This window comes from Zosterops lateralis, assembly GCF_965231275.1.
Source record: "Zosterops lateralis genome assembly, chromosome: W".
In the NCBI taxonomy this organism is placed as follows: Eukaryota; Metazoa; Chordata; class Aves; order Passeriformes; family Zosteropidae; genus Zosterops; species Zosterops lateralis.
This window is the reverse complement of record NC_139801.1, coordinates 25,315,286-25,336,887: the sequence shown is the minus strand read 5'-3', so window position 1 is coordinate 25,336,887 and position 21,602 is coordinate 25,315,286. Positions and strand designations below refer to the sequence as shown.

Sequence of the window (21,602 nt, the reverse complement as noted above, 5' to 3'; positions counted from 1 at the left end):
TTAAAAAAAAATAAAATAAAGCACCTTTCGGGCTTACCTTCTCACAGTCGTCCGTCAGGCGCGGGGTCGGGCGCGGGTCGATGACTCCCCAGAAATCACCTGGTGCCGGCATGGAGTTGATCGGCTCGCGAACCGCCCCAGCCACCTCCGGAGGTCCTGCCGCGGTCGCCAGAAAACTGCTGCCCGATCCCCAGAGAAAACACAAACCAACAGAGTGTCAGTTTATGCGGTGCTTTATTTAGGGGCCCCGAGGACCTGAGGACTAGCGTCTCAAAGTCAGGGTCCCAAGTTGGTTACAAAAGATGCTCATCTTTTATACCTTTGTTACAAGTCTTACTTCATCAGCCTACGTGCAATCTCCTACGTATTTTACTTTAAACATTCACATTCGTCTTACAGGTAACCTTTCTAAAGGCTATAAATTTTGCACGCTTGCTCTAGCTAAAATAAAGATTAATTCTCTAAGCTTAACTCCCACCATAGAAACATTTTATTGGTAACCATGTAATCATATTTCACAAGTAATTTGCATACCTATGTACTACATGCTCTACTAAGTCCTTTAAACGTTGTTCCTTGCATCAGCAGATTCTCAGGCCTCATTTCTCAGGTTTCATTTTCACGGGCCTACACAGGGACCAACTCCTTAGCCTAACTACTGCTAACAGAGGCCTTATGGCAACAAAGGGAGACAGAGTATGATTAATGGTATATATATGCAGATGGAAAGCAGATAAGTACAGTCAGTGAGTAGTATTTTATGCCCTTGTTTTGCTGGAGTCTTCAGGTACTTCTCATGTGTGTCAACCCTACATACTTTCAAATAAATTTAAACTCATGGGAAATTTCCTGGCTGTGGTTACCCAAAGATGTGTCTGCAGAACCAGCATTAAAACCCACATATTCCTGCCTTTCAGCCTAAGACTAATTTCACCAAGCCACACTATTTTCTTGACAGGCTACCACTGTTGGCAGCCCATAGCTGTGACTCTTGGAAACTTTGAAATAATTTGTATATGATGACAGAGGCATGTGACAGATATAGCTGGACTATATCTGCACAGATGATTTGGCTTAACAGACACCAGCTCGACCAGCCTAGCTTGAAGTAAACAAGTCCCTGGACACGACAACGATAGGCCAGATTCAAACCCAGACAAAGGACCTCTGCCAATCCCTTTGAAGTGCAGATACACCCATATCATTGGCCAGTGAGCTAAGCGGAGTTGAGACCCTTGACTAATCCTGTCTGTAAGCACGGGAAATTTGAAAGCTGTATAAAAGGAGCTGCCGGACAGTAAACCTAAGTTGTTGCTGCATGTTCTCAGTGTTGTTGTGTCCCTGTCTCTGACTCCACAGCGACATCTAGTGACCTCCTGACGTGATAGCAACAAGCAGCCGCAATATTGCGGGGAGACGAGGCTGCGGGATACTGCCACAGGGCAGCGGAATATTGCTGCAGTCAGCCGGTGAGGATGCAGAAAGCTGCGGGCAAAAAAATTGCGGGAAGCTGAGAGGGCCCCGGGCAGAGAGTTGCGGACAGCAGAGAAACTGCGGGCAGCAGAGCACTGCGGGCAGTGAACAGAGCTGTGGGTGGCAAGGAGTGCCGCGGGCGGCGAAGAGTGCAGCAAGGAACGGCGGGGAAAGCTGCGTGGGTCTAGATCCCCCCTTTGTGAATTGGAGATGCTGCCAGGAACATGGGGGCGCAGGCTTCGACACCGGAGGACCCCCTCTTGCAGGTACGGACACTCATTAAAAAAAAAAAAAATAGATGGGAAAAGTACCACGAATGGGCTTTACTAGCCCTAATACCGTGATGTGAGAGCCACGGGCCGGACTTGTTGGAATGAGCCTCCCAAGATGTAAAAACGTGGGAGCAGGCTGGCCAACATATCCTTTCAGCAGCTTTGACAGGCGACGAGACTTCCATTGGCATTATAAAACCCTGGAGGCTCATCATGGACTTATTAGAACAGTTGAAGAGAGAGTGGGAGACGAAGAGGGATGAGGGATCGCCGCTGGCTCTGCCCGCCGAGGCGAGCGGCGAAAGCGGCAAAGAAGTCACAGCGTGCCGCGAAACCACCCGGGATCGCGCCGCTGCCCCCTGCAGGGACGCCACCCCAGGGGATCGTCCCCCAGTTGCTCGGGACCCTGCCACCGTCCTGGGCGGGGACACGCTGCCGGTGAAACACGCCGCAGCCGAACCGTGCCCTGACGCGTCAGCCCAGACCCCTGAAATCATGACCGGACGCTTTGCCACTCTGTGATCTGCCGCCCCATGTCCTGCCGGACCGGCAGAAACCCCTGAGACTGCCCCCAGCCGCTGCGAGACCGTGCCCAGCAGCTGCAAGATGTCTGGCTGCTGCAAAGCCGTGCTTGCCGCTCCGTGCTTTGCTGCGCCGCGCCCTGCCATGTCTGCCGGGATCCCTAAGACCGCACCCGGCTGCTCTGAGGCAGCGCCTAGCTCCTGCCAGGCGCTCAGCTACTGTCACAGTCTAGCCGCTTTTGCGGTGGAGCCGTGCCGTCCCCCTGTGACAAGTGGGCATTGTTACCATGCCTAGCTACACAGGCTGTGCGGTTCCCATGGCGAGGGAGCCCCCTACAGCACCAACCGCGCCTGCGCAGCCACCGGATCAGCGCGCGCTGGGACCACACAAACCCCCTGCTACCACACGCACGCCAGGACTGCCTCCTACTGAGATCGAGTGGGCCAGCTCCAAGACCATGCCTCCGTGGGTCATGCCAGTGCCTCTGACCCAGCCTCTGCGGGGCGTGGCTCCGTCTCCGATCCAGCCTCCCTGGGCGGGCCCAGGGAATGCGTCACCACGAGTTCCTGGAGATGTAATACTCGGAAGGGACGCCGCTGTTCCGAGCGCACTGCCCCTGCCGGAGTTGGAGTTCTTCCTGGATTATATACCGGCAAGGGACACAAGAGATACCAGCAGAGAAGGCCAGAGCTATCGTCCCTTATGCGGAACACCGTATTTCATCGCATTTGCAACCGAATCCGAGCTGCCGTTCTGCATCCTCACACCAGACAAAGAAGGATGTTTGTGCCACCACGGCTTCTCCTCCGATGCCCTTCTACGCCTTTAGCCAACAGCTGTAAGTTTATCAGAGCATGGGCAAAGCCCCTGCGGGAAGCCTGGCGAGCGAAAAGGGGCTGCGGGGGGAGACATGTTGGGGCGTGGTGCCGCGGGGGCAGTAGTGATCGGGCTGTCCTGAATACATGGCGCCGGCCGCATGGCACAGCTGCTGCGCCGCGGCGCGGGGCGGGCCACCCTCTTGGCGGGCCCAGCGGGACATCAGCAGAGCCCCACAGCCGCCCCACCCTCTGCTGCTTTGACTCTACCAAAGCTTTCATGCCCTGCAGACTCTAATAAGCTGATACTAAGTGGAAGTAGAGGTCGGGCTAGTTTGATAACCCCTTCCTCAAGAGGAAAGACTGCAGCATCTGCATGTGCTTAAGTTGAAACTGAGTTATATAACATATCTTTGTTAGCTAGTTGTCTTGCAGTTACTATGAAGGCATTATGACAATATTACAAATATGGACTACAGCTTGCCAAATATGTCTTGAAGTTTATTGTACAATTCTTATTGATTGTGCTTTTGTGCACTCTGCAGTCATCATGTTTGCTCCATCAACCCGAAAAACAAAAGCCATTGTTTGGAATTTAAATTGTCAATTGCTGTCCGGAGTGTTTCCAGATGCGAGCTAAACTTGTTGTTTCCTACAACTAATTCGGAGAATTTTTCTGCCTTTATTATTCAAATAGCGATTCCTACACAATTTAAAGAGTCAGTACTGATATTATGCCTCTGTTAAGCCTGTCCCAAACCTTCATTTAAAATTGCTTTTATGAATTGATGCTCCTGTAATAATTCAAATTGTAAGCTATCCTTTCAAGCAGAAATTAACTGAAATGGTTTTCAAAGTACCTTCCAAAGAAGAGAAAACATTAAGGTATCTCTTTTCCTCTTCCAAAAATCTTACCATTTCAGTTATGTGATTTCAAAATCTAAAATAAGTTTTGTTCTCAGTCACTTAAGGTGTTTACAATTGACTGCAAAAGATCCCTCAAAAATCATTATACCTGTGACGCATGAACAATTTGAGTGGTGCTATGCCAACAGCACTGCTTTGCAAAGTGCCTTATGAAATTTCTCAGGGAAAATTGGCTCTCATTTGCCAAGTCATACATTACTGCAAATGAATAAAACCACTGCACTATCCCTAAAACCTCTGAACAGTCGCACACCCTTAAAAGGTATTACTGTTTACTGATGGTTCTGGGAAAATGGGAAAGGCAATTGTGACATGGAAGGAAGAAAGCGAATGGCAGACATTGGAGGGTTAGGAGAATGAGTCACCTCAGTTGGTGGAGCTACGGGCTGTAGCTATGGCTTTTCAGCATTTTCCCATACCCCTTTAAATATTGTCACTGACTCTGCCTACCTTGCTGACATAACACAGAGATTAGACAGAGCTCTGTTGAAAGAAATTGACAATGCACAATTATTTGACCTACTAAAACCTTTGTGGCACGCCATCCAAACAAGAAATTACCCGTACTACATTCTACACATTGGAGACCACACAAATCTCCCAGGTTTTATTACAGAGGGCAATGCAAGAGCAGATCGCCTAGCTAGCCTTGCCTGGACAGCACCACAACCAGACATGCTGGCACAAGCAAAAGCCTCACATAATTTCTTTCATCAAGGTGTTTGAGCTCTGCAGAGGCAATTTCTGCTGTCAAACACAGAGGCTCGTAACATAGTCAATACTTGTGCTGACTGCCAAGGCCACACCGCGCCACTGCAGATGGGAGTTAATCCCCGTGGCTTAAAAGCTTTGCACATCTGGCAGACCGATGTCACCCATATTACCAAATTCAGATGATTAAAATATGTGCATGTATCAATTGATACTTTTTCCTCTGCCATACAGACATCAGTCCACTCAGGAGAAAAAGGCTGGGATTAGCTTTTGCTGCTTTGAGTATCCCTCATAACATCAAAACAGATAATGGACCTGCATACACATCACAAAAGACTAGACAATTTCTGCAGCTCTGGGGTGTGTCACACCAAACCGGTATACCCCATTTAGCAACTGGACAGGCCATTGTAAAACGAGCACATGGCACTTGAAAACATTTCTTAAATAAACAAAAGGGAGGGATGTGTAGTGAGACCCCACAGAGCAGAGTAGCAAAAGCTGTTTACACCTTGAATCACTTAACAGTACCAGAACAATCCCAAAACCCAGTGATCTTGAATTATTTCCTATCACTGCACTCATCTGGAGATGCCCAGTCACCTAAACCTAAAGTAATGGTAAAAGACATTATCTTGAACAAGTGAGCATGGACCTCATTACATGGGGACCTGGGTATGCCTGTGTTTCCACGGACACTGGAACACGGTGGATACTTGCCAGGTGTGTTTGGCCTGCTCTGCGTCCTGCTCAGGACCAGAGACAACATCTTCCTGATGAAGCTCTAGCAGACGTCGTGGAACAGTGAGTTGAATGACTTGTGCAATTGATACATGGTGATCTGGGACCTTTTGAGATGACAAGTTTATTTAAGGCAAAAACCTGAACTGTACAAGTTGCTTTCCCTGTTATTTGATTTTCCCACGGTTGTAAAGTTGAAATGTTTCTTGTTCATATAGTTAAGTTGTAAGTTTGTAACTTCCAAGTAATAAGCCTGCGGTGTGCCAATTTAAAAGCTTGTATTATTGCTAATCCTGCCTGACAGCTCCTGAGAATGGATGTAACATTTTCAGTGCATCACTGGCTGAGAGGGACTTGGCTCGTTGAGTCGGGTAAAATTATATCTGTCATCACGCTGTCCTGTCATCCACAAAAGGCCCTTGCAGCTAAGATAACAGAGAAGACTTTGCATTTTTATTAAAGCTGAGAAGGGGGAATGTGGGAACCCTAAAATTCCCCTTCAGGGAAACTTTCAGGCTTTGCCTTGGGAAGATTTCCCATAGAGACTCCCTTCCTAGGCTGAAAGAGAATACTTCCTTTACCGTGTGTTGCAGAACTACTGCCAATCTACCCTGGATTGCTTCCTTCATTGGTCACTTAACCCTCTTGTAGTGGTTTCACGTTCGCTGAATTCCTGTTTTACCAAATTTAGTGTAGTGGTTTGAGTATCTGTTCTTTTTTACCTCTGGGAGATAGGATTTTGGGAGAAAAAGGCAAAACAGGCCCAACTTAAAGGGAGAAAAAGGCAAAACAGGCCCAACTTAAAGGTAAACAGTTTATTAACACACACTTCATGCTGTTTTACACCACAAAGATACAGACTCCGAGCTTCAGAAGGCTGAAATGACTCATTTATTTTTGGAATGTGTCTCCCTTATATACTATTTTACACAGACCAACTGGATTGGTGACAAAAGGCAAACCCCTTCAATCACATTGGTCAGACCAGACGGACATCAAGAGGTCCGTCCTAGGAAAAGGAATGAATAACAAAGTTACAGTTTACAGAAACACTTCTCTTGTTTACAGAAAATTCCCTGGGAAAAGAATTTCAGAAAACCAAAACATCTCAGGCACAAAACCAGGGCTACACACACTAAGGAAAAAGAAAAGCAAAGCAAAGCAAAGCAAAGCAAAGCAAAGAAAAGAAAAGAAAAGAAAAGAAAAGAAAATGAAACCTTCAAAACACCTTTCCCCCACCACAAACTGTTCACTTTCCCACAAACATTGAGAGAAAACTATGATTTTCAGTCAGTTGCAACCATTTGACATAATCTTGCATCACTTTGGGAGAGGAGTCTCTCTAGAATTTTATGGAGACACATGCCACAAGAAAAGGTCTGATGGCTTTCAATGTCACAAATCTGCAACCGCCCGGAATTTTGCAGATCTGTGTAGTCCCACCCATTTAACAGTTTTCCAAGCTGCTTATGGGTCTCCGCATATTTGGGGTACCATACTAAGAATGCTTCTTCTAGTATAAAACAAAGATTCTCTTCCTTTGCTCAAATCATCTATGTCTCAAAAGAAATAGAGACCTCATTTTAGCCCAGGAGCCAGGACATCAAAATCACTTTCTCTCTACAATCATCTTCGTCTCAAAATCTGAGACTTCCTTATTTTACCCCAGGAGACAGGGTGCTTACTCTGTTCAAAATTCTCAAATCTCAATTATATCAATGCACACAACCTTTGACTAGAACCTGCATTCCCCCAAACAGCATTATTATATTACAAGAAATAGTCCATTTCTTCATGGTTTACATCCAGAGAAGTCCAGTCAAAAATGTCCACTACCTGCATCCCTTCTTCCAATAGTCTTTATCAGTTCTTTTGCTGACTTGGTTTTCATGCTGTCTCTATGTTTTAAATCACTCTGTCTTCCATGGAGGAGGGAAAGGGTTAATGTTTTTGCCCAGAGCCTTTTTTTTTCTCCAGCTGACTCCTGGTGTGTAACTTCAAGGCTGAGCACATGATGGGGGTAGGGGGGAAGCATGCTCAGGAACACTGATAAGATGACCCTCCCCCATCCCTGATCAGATCCAAAGCAGGCTCAAACTTGGATCAGCTCCCTGAGGCGCCAGACAAAAATTCTCTCTTCCCTCGGGCCAGCAGCACTGGCAGCACTGCTGATCTGCAATCTCCTCCTCCCCCATCGGGAGCCGAGGGGAAGAAGGGACACAGGTTCCCTCCTTCTCTCATTGTTCTGTTAAGTGTCCCCTTGTCCCCTGTTCTGGGTCACACAACCCCCCCCCCCCCCCCCCGTGGATTGGTTCTAGGTATTCCCCCGCTCTGTCTACGGCCCTCGTATTTAACCCAAAACCTGAAGCCCAGAGGCCGCTTACTTTTCAGGTGGGCCTCCAGGTGGAATAAACCTGGTTGCTACCCACGTGAAGAGTCCTCCTTTCTTTCATGCTGTTTGCCACGTTCCTGCTTGAGGTTCAGACCCACCAAACCTAAAGGGTACAAGGCTGTACTCCTGTATGCGGACCGGTGAGCGAGCTAGCCAGTAGGCAGCACTGAACACCTGCATAGAAGAAGAAAAAGGCTGAGTCACCTGGGATCTCTGATTTAAGCCTGGGCTGTCCAGAGGCGTGAACAACACTCCTATTGGTTAGCCAAGTTGTCAGAAAATGCTATAACTTCCCTAGAGAAAAAAAAACCTCACATCCATGCTAAACCACCACACCTGCCTTCCCCAATTGTTCATCCCTTATACCCCTCTATAGGTTGCCTTGCCCTTTGTATCACCCCTGTGCCCTCAGATCATTGGCCACTGACCCCATACTTAATTCCTGAGCAGCACATGGTCTGGATCTTCTGTCCCTTGTTCCTTCAGCATGCTAAAATAAACCCTGCTGGAACATACCATACAGGAGACCCTTCCTGTCTTTCCTCTGCTGAGGCATGTGTGTGCATGGACTTGAAATGGCTGTTCCTGTGGCCTGCTCTGAGCAGCTTCTGAAGGAGACACTTTGAGAAGGTAGCAGCATTTTACAATCCTGCCACAATGCTACAGGGGAACTATGACAGATATAGCCAGACTATATCTGCATAGATTATTTGGCTTAACAGATACCAGCTCAACCAGCCTAGCTCGAAGTAGACACAGCATGGATAGGTCGAATTCAAACCCAGACAGAGGACCTCAGCCAACCCCTGTGAAGCACAGATGCACCCATATCATTGTCCAGTGGGCTAGGCGGAGTTGGGACCTTTGACCAATCATGTCTGTAAGCGCAGGAAATTTGAAAACTATATAAAAGGGGCTGCCGGACAATAAACAAGGCTGTTGCCACATGATCCTCAGTGTGTGTATGTCGCATCCCTGCCTCCGACTCCACAGCTGCATCGACAGGCCATCTTCTGCAGAGATGGTCTGAGCATGGAAATGGTAACATTCAAGCAATTATTGCCTGATTTTCTATCCTGCTTGCAGGGCGAGAGAGTTAAAAAAACAAGGCTGCAGGCAAAGCCATTACCTGCAGCTGAACTTGATTGTCCATCCAAAGGCTTCACAGAAAGCATTGGAATGCAAATGAGAGAGAATTTTACAGGAAAAAAAACACCAAACTGTGACATTTTGAAAATAACACATGGTCTTATAACCCAAACTTTCTTTGTTGTGTTCAGCAGAGAAATTGAGAAACTGTAACAAAACTGTTCTAATAAAGAATGAAAGTTTTCATTGAGATCTGATAACAAGGAAGTAGCATGTTGACACTGAATTAAAACTGGCAAGGGTTAGCAAACTACTACCATAACGGTCCCTGTAGGGCTACTGAAAAAATCAAAATTTGGCCATCAACCTGGCAAAATTGAAATCCAGTCAAAAAAATGCAGTTAAATACTAAAAAGACTGGGTGAAGAGCAAAGTTAGGATCATTGGAGTAAAAGGATCAAATGTTATTGGTGAAACTGATAAGGCTAATTACTCCAGGGAGTAAGAAGTACTCAGTAAGGAGCTGATCAATAATTAACTCATGTAAGCATGAGTTAGCTTAAGAGTCAGCAAATATTAAGCACAAGCCTAAGAAGCAGGATGGGCCTTAGTCTTGCCAAGATGAGAGAAACAAAACCTATTGTCAGCAGAAAACGCTGAACCAGCCAGCGAAGGACTGTGCATGCTTCAGAAAGAAAGGTGAAAAGGGCAGAGTGAGGAAGACTGGCAGCCTTCATTGGAACGACCCCCAAGGAAGACTTGAAGCCTTCCTCAGTGCAACCACCAGAGTACACTGCGCTTGGGGGTCATGTATGCTAATAATATTAATGATTTCTGAGAAGCAATTTGTATAACCACTCCTATCCCAAGGAATTTGATGAACATTCATGAAATTTAACCATAAATTGTGTGGAAGGGGATAACAGCTGGTCTGTGAGCCTGAAGAGTGAATTAGCTGAAGAAGAAGTTTATAAGATTCATGTTTACCCCTGAAAGCAATTTTACCAAGGTTGTTGACATGGAAACTGAGAAGAGAAGAAGGAGAAGAAGATAAACAAAAGAAATCTGCAGCTGGAAGAAGTATTTTTAGAAAAGTTTTGTAAATGCTACCTGAAAACAGTGGTGGAGATTGCTTTGTACCAATGAACACTGTGTTGATTTATTGTAACCGATTAATGAAGTATAAACTTTGTTAAGGGCTGTATAAAAGACAGCATGCGGTCATAATAAAGTGAAGCCTTCTGAAATTTTACTGTGTCACTCTGTGTTGTGGCTGTCTCAACAGGGACATCTGGTGACCCCAATGTGATATGCAATTAGGCTGCAGGGAGAGGTTCAGCAGAGATGGAGCCCAGTGAAGTGACAGCAGTGGGTGAAGCTGCTGTTCCGGACCTGATTTTGACACCTGGAGTACAGGTGAGCCGCTGGGAACATACTGGGAAATTTAAATTCATTACATTCAGCTGACAAAAGGGCAATGGTGTATGTGTGGACACTTTTATTAAGCAAAGGATAAATCATGATAAAAAGAAATTGCGGGCTCTCTTGAAATGGTGCAAAACGCATAACTTAAGAAAAAAACATTCAGAATGCCTTTTTGGTCAAGAGATGGGGTGAACTGGGCCAATTCTTGTGGGCAGCGACCTCAGGGGATGACGAAGCAGCCTCAAAATTGCTACCAACATGATATCTAATTAGAAATTCGCTGGAAAACTTACAGTCCCCTAGCAAGGCTGAGGCTTCCACAGCATCCACCTCTCCACAAGCCCTGGAAAACCTTTGGCCCACCCCTCCTGTGACTGTGGGACCTTTTCTGCTCTCTATGCCCACAAACGCCAGAAAGCATACCTCTTAAAGTCTATTTTTCATGTTGAAAAAACTGTAAAATGTTATCGTTGCTTTAAACTGCTTTTAATCTGACCACATGGAGAATCTGAGTAATCAAGAAACAGGAACTTCTTTGTGTTCACATGTTAAATGTAGTGGTGTGTTTTGGTGTTTTACCTGTTTTCTATATGCATCTGTTTGTTTTATACTCTTTCCCAATGGTTTTTCCCATGTACCCCATGTTTTATCCCATTATGGTTTACCCCAGTTACTGTTATTAATCAGTCATCGTTTATATGACACCCGGGTCCTGTCTGTCACTTTGAGGCCTCACCTTGAAGTCTAGAAAATTCTGGTGAGGAGTCCCAATGATTGGCAGGGTCCCGGTTCTCCTTCCCCATTTGTTCCTTGATTTGTTCTATGGGTTGTCATTTAGGTTTGGGGTCACTCCCTTCCCATTCTGGACTGGTTCCAGGCTGTATCCTCCCTACTCCCCCACCCCCATATTTAAGTTGAAATCCTTTGAGTTCAGTGGGCTTCTCCTGGGTGAGAAAACATTCAATAAAACCCAGCTGAAGTTCCCCACCGGAGTTCCATCCCTTTATTTCTCGGATTGTTCACACTTCTGCTGGGGCAAGGACCCACAGGATCGAGACTGTATTCCAGAATACAGGATCGTACCTTTATTGTGGTGTTGGTGCTCGAGCTAGCCAGGAGAGAAGCACCACACCACCGCAGTTAAATACCTCTGGTGTACTTCAGTTTTCCCTTGGGAGCGCAGGCAGGCAGCGCAGGCCAGCCAATTCTCGCTGGATAAAACTTTCCACGGGACACTGTTGCCCTGGGGTTGAGAGAAGTTGCACAGTATATATTCCGTAACAGAAGCTCCTTCCCACGGTCTACTTTAAGAGCCTTGTTTTAAAAAATGTCTAGGGATTTCTCCCCCAGTTAGAGCTTGGGCTGTGGCCAGGCCTTAGCTCTACCTGGATGGGAAATTGGCCAACAAAATCAGGTGTTTTTTGCGTCAAAAAAATACTCAAGTCGCTTTGACTTAGCAATTTAAACTGATTGATATGACAGCTGGACCTATTTTTTAAGTGAGCTTGGAAATCATTTTCTAGAGATGATTATCCAGTTCTTCACTGATTTGAGGTTTATCCACTGTTTGCAGTCTCTGGGATGATGGTACAGTGTTTAGTTCTTGATAATTATTTTTCACATGTGTTATTGATTGTGTATATTATCTGACTAATTTCTGATTACTATAGGTCTTTTGTTCACTACATGTATTATTTTGCCTTAATGTTTTGTCATACTCATAATCAAAGACATGCATCTCATTTTTGAAACATAAAAGAATGGGGATTTAATGCCTTAAGAATGTTCAAATAATGCAATATGTACATTAGAACTTTACACAACAGATAATTTTGAATAATGCAATATTTATATTAAAAATTTGGAAAAAGGGTTATCAAATCTAAATCTCGATTGAATGACAACAACAAAGCCTAATTGATTCATTAACTTAAAGAGAAAATGTGCCTGTATTTTATCATCAACAGGTTCAAAGCAGTCACCTGTTCAATTTGATCAGACACCGAGTGCCTCCGAAAAATGAGGCCCAGTGAAAAGAGAAATCATCATACAGCTGTTGTGGCCAGAACAGGAACAGAAGTAGGACTGCCAGAACATGGCTGATGTCTGGAGACTTACAGAGGCAATTTGACAACAAAATCTTATGTCAATATCATGGTATAGTATCCCAACTAACCTTCTTCAGGTATTCCCTGTTTCAGGATCCAAGAAGACATTCAGTGATGTCAAAGACCAACATCTCCAGCTAACGAACTTTCTTTTGAGTCTCAATTTTTTGGACTTTAAAATAATGATAATTTATCTCAGTTTCCCTAAGAGACATTGGACATATATAGAAATGCAAGCTTATGGTGTAATTATACCTCACATCATATATCACGTGCCTTTAACGTACCTTTGCAGCTGCTGAAGGGTGTGTTTTTAATCTGTGGTGATCGTGCTTGGGCTGGTATTCCAAGTAAAATAGCAGGAAGTCCTTGCAGTTTGGGGCGATTGACCCTATTGATGCCCAACATAACAATGATACATCAAAAGATACGAAGAAGTAAACAATCACTCCAACACAAATTTACATCCCAGTGTCAGGATAATGTAGAATTTTGGGGACCTAGTTCTATTATTTCTGCATCCTTTTTGGCACCCGGGGTGGCTGCAGCTCAAGCTTTAACTACACTGAATAAACTTGGTTGTTAGTTGGTCAAACAAGCCAATGACGTATCTGTAGTTTTAAGTGGGTTATTAGTAAATTTAGATAGTATTAGACATGCAACTTTGCAGAATAGAGCAGCTATTGATTTACTTTATTGGCATATGGTCATGGATGTCAGGATTTTGAGGGCATGTGTTGTATGAATTTGTCAGATCACAGTGAATCAATTCACAAGAGCATTCTAAATTAATCATTTGCAGGTGGATGAAGGATAGGAATGGTTAAATAATCTTACAAGTTGGGGCATTACTGGATGGCTTAGAGCAGTGTTAAAAACTAGACTGTTAATTTTGCTGGTGGTTGTAGTCATTGCTTTGTGTCTCCCGTCTGCTTGGATTTTTGCAAAGGGCCCTGCAAAAATCGTTAGCATCTGTGTTTGTAGCTGAAATACAAAAAGGGAATTGTGGAAGGGGATGACAGCTAGTCTGTGAGCCTGAAGAGTGAATTAGCTGAAGAAGTTTATAAGATTCATGTTTACCCCTGAAAGCAATTTTACCAAGGTTGTTGACATGGAAACTGAGAAGAGAAGAAGGAGAAGAAGATAAACAAAAGAAATCTGCAGCTGGAAGAAGTATTTTTAGAAAAGTTTTGTAAATGCTACCTGAAAACAGTGGTGGAGATTGCTTTGTACCAATGAACACTTGATTTACTGTAACCAATGAATGAAGTATAAACTTTGTTAAGGGCTGTATAAAAGACAGCATGTGGCCATAATAAAGTGAAGCCTTCTGAAATTTTACCAGTGACAAAATTGTGCTGTGTATAAGTGCTGGGTGTACATGTTAGGAGGAGCGATCCCCCACGTATCCGACACTGAATAAAGCAAATAGAGCAAATACTCACGTCACTGAGTCAGTCTCTGAGGTGACTCTAAGCTGAATGTTGGAGCTAATAAGGAAAAAAGCCGAAGCCTGCTAAAGCCCTGAAAGAAAGACAACTCAAATGCCTAAAGCAGTCCCTAATTCACAAACTGCAGTTTTTTGCAAAACTTGTACAAGTAGTCCCACTCCCTCTGCTGAACATGAAAACTAAACCCCCACCTAAATAATAATAATTTGATGCAAGTAACAACTTGTTTTCTTCAGGCATATTTTGCCTGGGAAGCTTGTTCCTTGTCTCTGTCTGGGAATTCCAAACATCCCTGCACTGAAGATAAGGAAAACTAATTTGGGAGCAGTGAAACTGCAAGCAGCAGATTCACAACTAGATGTGATAACCATTTCTTCACTTTCAGCTCTGTGGCTTTGCAAAAACTAGAAGAAATTTTTGTTTTCTTTTAATATCAGCCTGTAGTAGGCTGAATTTTAACTTTTCTCTTATAGGAACCTACCAACAGATGACATGGAGCTGTTTGAGAAACAAGGGAACTTTTAAATTGTCACCATAATTGCTTGCATTGTTAAGTTTGTTAATGTTTCTAATTTCTGTCTGCATTGCAAGTGATTGCAAGAAAATAAAATTGTAAAATTGTAGTCAAAGCATTTTATATATTGCTAAGTTTGAGTTCTTTTGCCAGACTTGTTTTTATCTTTTTACAAGGGAAAATAGTGTGTCAAAAAGTCTTGTGGATGTACAATTTAACTGATTTTGTCTTAGAAGTTGGTACAAGAATTTATACATATATTAAATCATACATATATGTATTGTCCTTCCTAATTCTACATTGGAAGATTTTGGAATCATTATAATTTGGCTAAATTTCCTTAAAGAGTTCTTAATTAGTGAACTAAAGAATCCTAACAGAATATAAATAAAATACAAAAAACTTCTACCAAATCTCAAACCCACCTAAACATCTTTGATGTACTGTTGAGTTTCCTATGACCTGGAAGAACATTTTAATTTTACCTCACTTCTTTTAATTATGCTTATCAGTATGGTAACCCTAGCACATTATTCCAAGCATGCTTCTCAGGGTGCAGTGTGATAAGGACAATTTACTCACTAAAACGCAAAAGAAAAAAAAAGGTTTCTTAGAGTAATACAAGTAAATTTAAAAGAGAATTAATTTCTTTTTTAAATAGCTTTTTTCTTATTTTTGAATGAAAATGTTTTTATATTTTGTAAATTTGATATGATATAAATTAATTTTTTCATAGGCTTACCCAGTGGAACAGGAACACTACCAATGAAATTCTTCTAACTATGTGTGAATGCAGTCAAGAAAAAAAAATTTTGCAGTCTTTAAAGTATGTAAACACACATCTTCAACAAACCTATTCACATTTGTTCCAGAGTGCAATTATATTTCAGCAACTGAGGATGTCCTTAAAACTTGGCTGATTGACACATGATAATAGTGGGGATGCCCCCCATAGGAATTTAAAAATTAAAACCCGCTGTATAACTCTATGACCAAACTTCAAAACATATTAAGTCGACATCCAAGAAATACAGTATTGGGGAATCCCTCGCACACACTTCCTAATAAGGAAAACTGATCTTTGGGTTCATGGGGTGGGAGGCACTTACTAATAAGCATTTGGATTAATGATTGCAATTGAATTTACATTTTTGATGATTGGAATAATTATTGTATTAGTCACATTATTATATCTTCTTGTATCTTTTCTTTTACTAACCACTTTTCTTTATACATATCACCTGCCATGGGCAACCCATAAACTGAAGAAACATTGGAAGAAAATTCATTGCAATGTTTAAGTCATGGGGTAGATTGTCAGACACTGAAATATTATAGTTTATGACAAATGTGAAAAATGAAGTTCACTTTCTGGGTAAAATTTAAAAAGTTTAATAAAAGACAATAGGAGACAGAGATAATAAAGCAAAGAGTTAACAGCCAGGTGCTTGGAATTCAGCAAAGAGCACACCTACTATCTTTGGAGACACTCCTTAAATACCTTTTCTATTACATCAGCCTAGTGCCTATTCATAAACAATTATGCATATTCAAACTTTTCCCCAAATTAGTTTACATATTCCTTTGCAATGTATTTGAACAGCTTAGGTCACAGTGTACTCCAGCCAAAATGTCTTTAGTCATTCTTATCAGAACCCTCTGGAATTCGTCAAGGTTACTAAGACATAAACAGTACTAAAATAAGAAAGAAGAGGCTGAGAAACAGAATACCAAGACTGCAAGAACTAGATAAAGGAGAGCCATGAAGCACTGGACTGTAACCAATCATATTTCCTGAAAGGTGCATGCTGAACACATGGACAAGATAGAGGCACCAATCAAATAATGTGTGATCATGTGAACCAAAGTTTTAGAATGTCTAAATATAGCTTAATGTAAACAATAAATGGTTTCTGTTTAATCATATTGGTTGGTCATCCAGAAGTTCTGAGCTCTCGCATGCTGGTGACCCCGACATGATAAACGCCGTAATAATGAAGCAGACTGGACTCTGGACTCTGAAGGGGACTCTGAAGGGGGTACTGCAGAGTGAAAAGGCAGGAGGCCACGGTCAGAGACCACCATGGCTAGACTGCAGTGGGGAGGAGTTGGAGGACAGCTCCATGGAATCTGGAGAAAGAAAGCTCCCAGGAAACAGGCTCCGAAAAAAATACGCTGCAGTGAGTACACTGGAAAAGGTGAGCGACCAGAGGCTGGAAGGATGGGAAAGGCTCTGTCAAAAGAACAGGCCACACTAAATGTCCTCCAGTTTATTCTCTCTAGGAGAGCAGTTAAGTATGGGCTGGAGGTCTTAAAAAGACTACTGAAATGGGGTTAGGAGAGGTTTTTTACCACCCCCAGGAGCGTATTCGACATCCACACTGTGCTAAGTCCCTTGACTTCTTTTGACCCATCACTCACGGCACCCCAGAGCTCTACTCCCAGCCTTTCCCACTTGAGGAAGTTAATAATTACGGTGCTAATGCCAATAAAAGCAGAAAAAACAGCTGCAGCAGGAGCAGTGGCAGCTTTAGAGCCAGACAATCCTGCAGCTGCATTCCCGACATTTGCATGAGAATTTTTTGGAGAGGAGGACCCTGTTATACTGTCCCTACCTTCTGCACCCCAGGAGCCAAAATTACAGGCTCATCCGGCTCTGCAGCCTGCAACAGGATCAGAGAAAATGGAGGTGGACATGCCACTTCCTCCACTGGCACCGGATTACCTACGGGCTTCCCTGTGGTTTCCCCTGAGGGGTTAACAAAAGTGGCAGGAGGGCGCGTCTACCCCCCGCTGTCTGACTCACCTCTGCATAGCCATAGTGGGTATTCAAATGTAGAATGCTGGTATTCACATGCAGAATGCTTACACCACTTTGAAGAAGAACAACATCAGTGGCAGCAGAGAGAATTATCTGAATTTACGGCTTTGATAGATCAATAAAGGAAAGAGAAAAAACCAGACCGCTGCTGGTAACGGAAGGGAGAAGGAGTGATGAATCTGTCATATGATTGGCTTATCGTAGTCCCGATCCTCCAGACCATACTGGAAGTGAGGATCAGTGAGGCCAGCTCTTGGGAGAAAGTAGCCTCAATAGAAGGTACCGTGGAATGCAAAGAATGACCGATCCATGGACTCGACCTGACAACTAGGCACGTACGCAACAGCGGAAAGAGGAGAAAAGCCCCGACCGACTGAGACAAAGTCCTGAACCGAATTTCCCTAGCCGTCCTGCATCCAATGACAGCTACGATCCTGCTCGGCAGTGGTGGGGAATAAGACAGGAAGCCTTGATTGAGGGTGAGTTTATTCCACAAGCGTTCCCGGTGATGTCTGTCCCCGGTAATCCAAACCAACACCAGTGGGTGGGGCTGGATTGGAAGCTCATCCGAGAGGGGCAAAAAGCTGTAATGCAATATGGGCTGACTAATTCTTATGTACAGACCTTGCTGGACCACATTTTTACTTGCGGTTTAATGGCTTTGTTTGACTTTAAAAAACTGGCAGATACCTTTTAAAAACCTATGCAGAGACTGCTGTGGCAAGTGGACTGGGAAAGACGGGTAGAAGCTGCCATGACTGAAAATCTCGGGCTCCCTCAAGGGGACCCGGGGCAGTTCACAACTCCAGATATGATGTTGGGGAAAGGGCCATTTGCTGCTCCACAGGCTCAGGCACAATTACATGCAGCAATTTTGCAACAGTCCCAGAATCTAGCAAAGGAAGCATTCCATGCTGTCCCAGATATGGGACTTCTATCACCATCTTATACAACTATTAAGCAGGAGGCAAAGGGGACTTTTATGAGTTTTCTAGATCACCTTAGAGATGCAATTGATCGAGTTCCTGGAATGTCTCCAGATGTTAAAACCGCTCTAGGGATGCAATTGGCCATGGAGAATGGAAATTCCACCTGTAAGAGAATTTTGCAAATGTTGCCATGAACAGCCACTCTAGTGAAGATGATTGAGGCTTGTTCCAGGGTTTGAACTCCAGAGGAAAAAGCCATGTACCTAGCAGAAGCGATGGCGGTTGCTCTTAAACCACTTGTTCAACAAGGAAAAGGCGACTCGACAAAATGTTTTACCGGGGAAAACTTAGTCATTTTAAAGCCCAGCGTCCAGCTAGAGCCGTGAACAAAAGTAAGGCAACAGTGGCATCTACTGATTTCTCAAGAAACTGCAATAGATGTGATAAGTTTGGACACTGAGCCAGCGAATGCAAGTCGCGATGCAAAAAAGATATAACACTGCTGGGAAACAAGAGACAGAGCATGAAAGGGAGACCCACAATGACACAAAGGCACCCCCAAAAACAGGCGGCTGCCTGGATATCCTTGACTCAGCAACAGCAGAAAGCGCTGGAGTGGACTTGGAAACAGCAGTAGAGATAACCCTGCATGACACCGATGTACAGGTTATTTCATCAACAGCAAATAGATCCTTAGGATGCAAACTCAGTGCCCTGACGATAGGGAGATCATCCCCATCAAAGCAAGGCATTTTTGATTTGCTTGGACTAATTGATGCAGATTATTTGGGCAATATTGGGATAATGGTGCAAACATTGAGACCACCCATCCACATTCCAAAAGGCACTCTATTGGCACAGCAGATTCCCTTTAAGGGCAAGGTTCCTAGACAAGGGGTTGTGCTGAGGAGGGATGGAGGGCTTGGGTCAATGGGAACCCCTTAGATGATGCTTACAGTACCATTATCGGGAGCAAAACCAATTAAACCCATTACTTTTCAGCACCCCGATGGAGGAATCCTGATGACAAAAGCCATATTATTCGACACGGGTTCAGATGTCACCATCGTTTCCTCGTTTGCATGGCGTGCTGCATGGCTTCTTAATACTCTGGGAACACCAGTTATGGGGATGGAGTGTTGCCTCTTCACTTAGAGGGGTAACACGTTGCGACGTGGGTGTGGACTCTCACAGAGGACAGCAGGCAAGCAGCAGGGTCAAACATGGAAAGTTCTTTATTTTACTAACTCCATTCTTATATACCCTTTTTACAGAGGGCCAAGATTGGCCCAAGGATGTTACAAGCTCCTGACTCCATTGGTCACTATGACCATCAGTCAAATTCTCTCTCAGAGAACAACTATGCAAAACATACAGATAATTTCTAAGAATACACATTGTTTACATCAAGCTCTGTGAGAATCAGGCTGCAAAGATTCAAACACTTGAAAGCAAGAAAGTCAGGGGCGACAGTCGGGGGCATGCAAATTACTCGAATTAGGGAAACACTCTTAACAGTGTGGGGTGATAATGAAGCACATATTTGTGCCCAGGTGAGGCCTTACATGATGAATACAACAATCTGGCTACTGGGATGGGATGCATTGAGCCAGATGGGTTTTTGTCTCACCAATGAGGGTTTTTAGGAGCGGCCATTGAGGGGCGGCCAATCCTAAAATTAAAACGGTTGACAGAAATGCCAATATGGATTGATCAAGGGCCGCTGTCTAAAGAAAAGCTTGCCCATGTTACAGAATTGGTTGATGAGCAATTGAAAAAGGGGCATATAATACCATCTACAAGCCCCTAGAACACACCCATTTTTACAATCCCTAAAAAATTAGGAAAATGGAGGTTATTACATGACCTTCGAGCCATCAATGCTGCAATGCAAAATATGGGACCCCTGCAGGCTGGCCTACCCTCGCCATCAATGTTACCTGTTAATTGGCAACTGTTAATTACCAACTTAAAAGACTGCTTTTTCACAATTCTCCTGCATGAGGATGACAGTGTGAAGTTTGCCTTCTCAGTTCCATCCATTAACAAGGCAGAGCCAGCGAAGAGGTATCAATGGGTTGTATTGCCACAAGGGACATGGAATTCTCCCACGATGTGCCAACTGTATGTTGCCTGGGCACTAGCCCCACTAAGAAAACGGTACCTACAGTATTTTATCTATCATCACATGGATGATATTTTAATAGCAGAAGAACACCTGGATGCAGCAAATCTGCTACCTGCCTTACAGCAAGAATTACAGCTGGCAGGCCTTCAAATTGCCCCTGAAAAAGTCCAACAACAGGCCCCATGGAAATATTTGGGAATGCTTATCACTGAAGCCCAAATTCGCCCCCAAGAATTAACTATTTGTATGGAAATTTGAACTTTGTCAGATGCTCAAAGGTTAATTGGAGACATACAGTGGATTCGTAGATCTTGTGACATAACTAATGAAGATCTTGAGCCCCTGATGCCATTATTGAAAGGGGGAAATCATGCCAATTTGTTGCGCAAACTGACTGAAAAGCAACAGAAGGCTCTGACTCAGATTGCCACTAAATTGGGTAATTCCTTTGCAGATTGCTGGTCTCCTGCTTTGCCATTGTCCGTGGCTGTGCTGAATAGGGAAGCACACGTGATGGCTATACTGATGCAGTGGGATAGCCAGGCTAAACAACCACTAAAAATCCTGGAATGGGTGTTCTTACCATTTAATTTGAACAAATCCTTGACCATGCGAATGGAGGCTATAGCAAAAATTGTAATCAAAACATGTGTGATAAATCTGGTATAAAAATTCGTAAATAAAATAATAATCAAATGTATAATATAATGGTGTTAATAAACTGTAAAAACCTAGCAGGTAGAAATCTGTACCTAGCCAAGTCTCCGCGGCTCCAGTTGTGAAACAAAAAAGCAGGACAAGGACCATCAGACCAAACAAAGACACTAGCCAGCCCCGATAAGAATCACATCCCGTCCAATGCAAGGAGAATTCCTTCTTGAATGGTGAAGCAGAATTCCCCGACGCCCCGGCACGATATGCATACCAGAATCAACATAAGACTGGCTGGCTCAATTCGCATAAGAAAAAGACCTTCCCAGAATGGATCCACGGGACTCGGCAAATCCGGGAAGGCCATCTAGAAATTTGGACTATTTGGTCCATCCTGGACACCTGTACTGCCTCAGGGCGAAAAAACCCTATAAAACAGCGAACTGAGAATCGTTCGGGGTGGATTTGGGTGACCTGTACCTTGGTGTGCAGACCCCTCATCCACCCGGCGAGGCGCTGCAAATATCCTATTTTGTGGTTTTCTCTTTTTATTGGTGATTGGGATAGTTTTATTAATAAATTGTTTCTTTGTTAATCCGATTTTTGCCGTTGCATTTATAACACATGGAA

At 43.9% G+C, this 21,602-nt stretch overlaps 1 long non-coding RNA gene across 1 annotated transcript; it reads left to right on the top strand.

Annotated features, from left to right (window-relative positions):
• The first annotated feature begins 2,965 nt into the window (after positions 1 to 2,965).
• On the top strand, positions 2,966 to 14,536 carry LOC310922305. Its single transcript, XR_014592395.1, has 3 exons — positions 2,966 to 3,105; positions 10,231 to 10,361; positions 12,338 to 14,536. It is a non-coding gene; the product is annotated as an uncharacterized lncRNA (long non-coding RNA).
• The last annotated feature ends 7,066 nt before the right edge of the window (positions 14,537 to 21,602 follow it).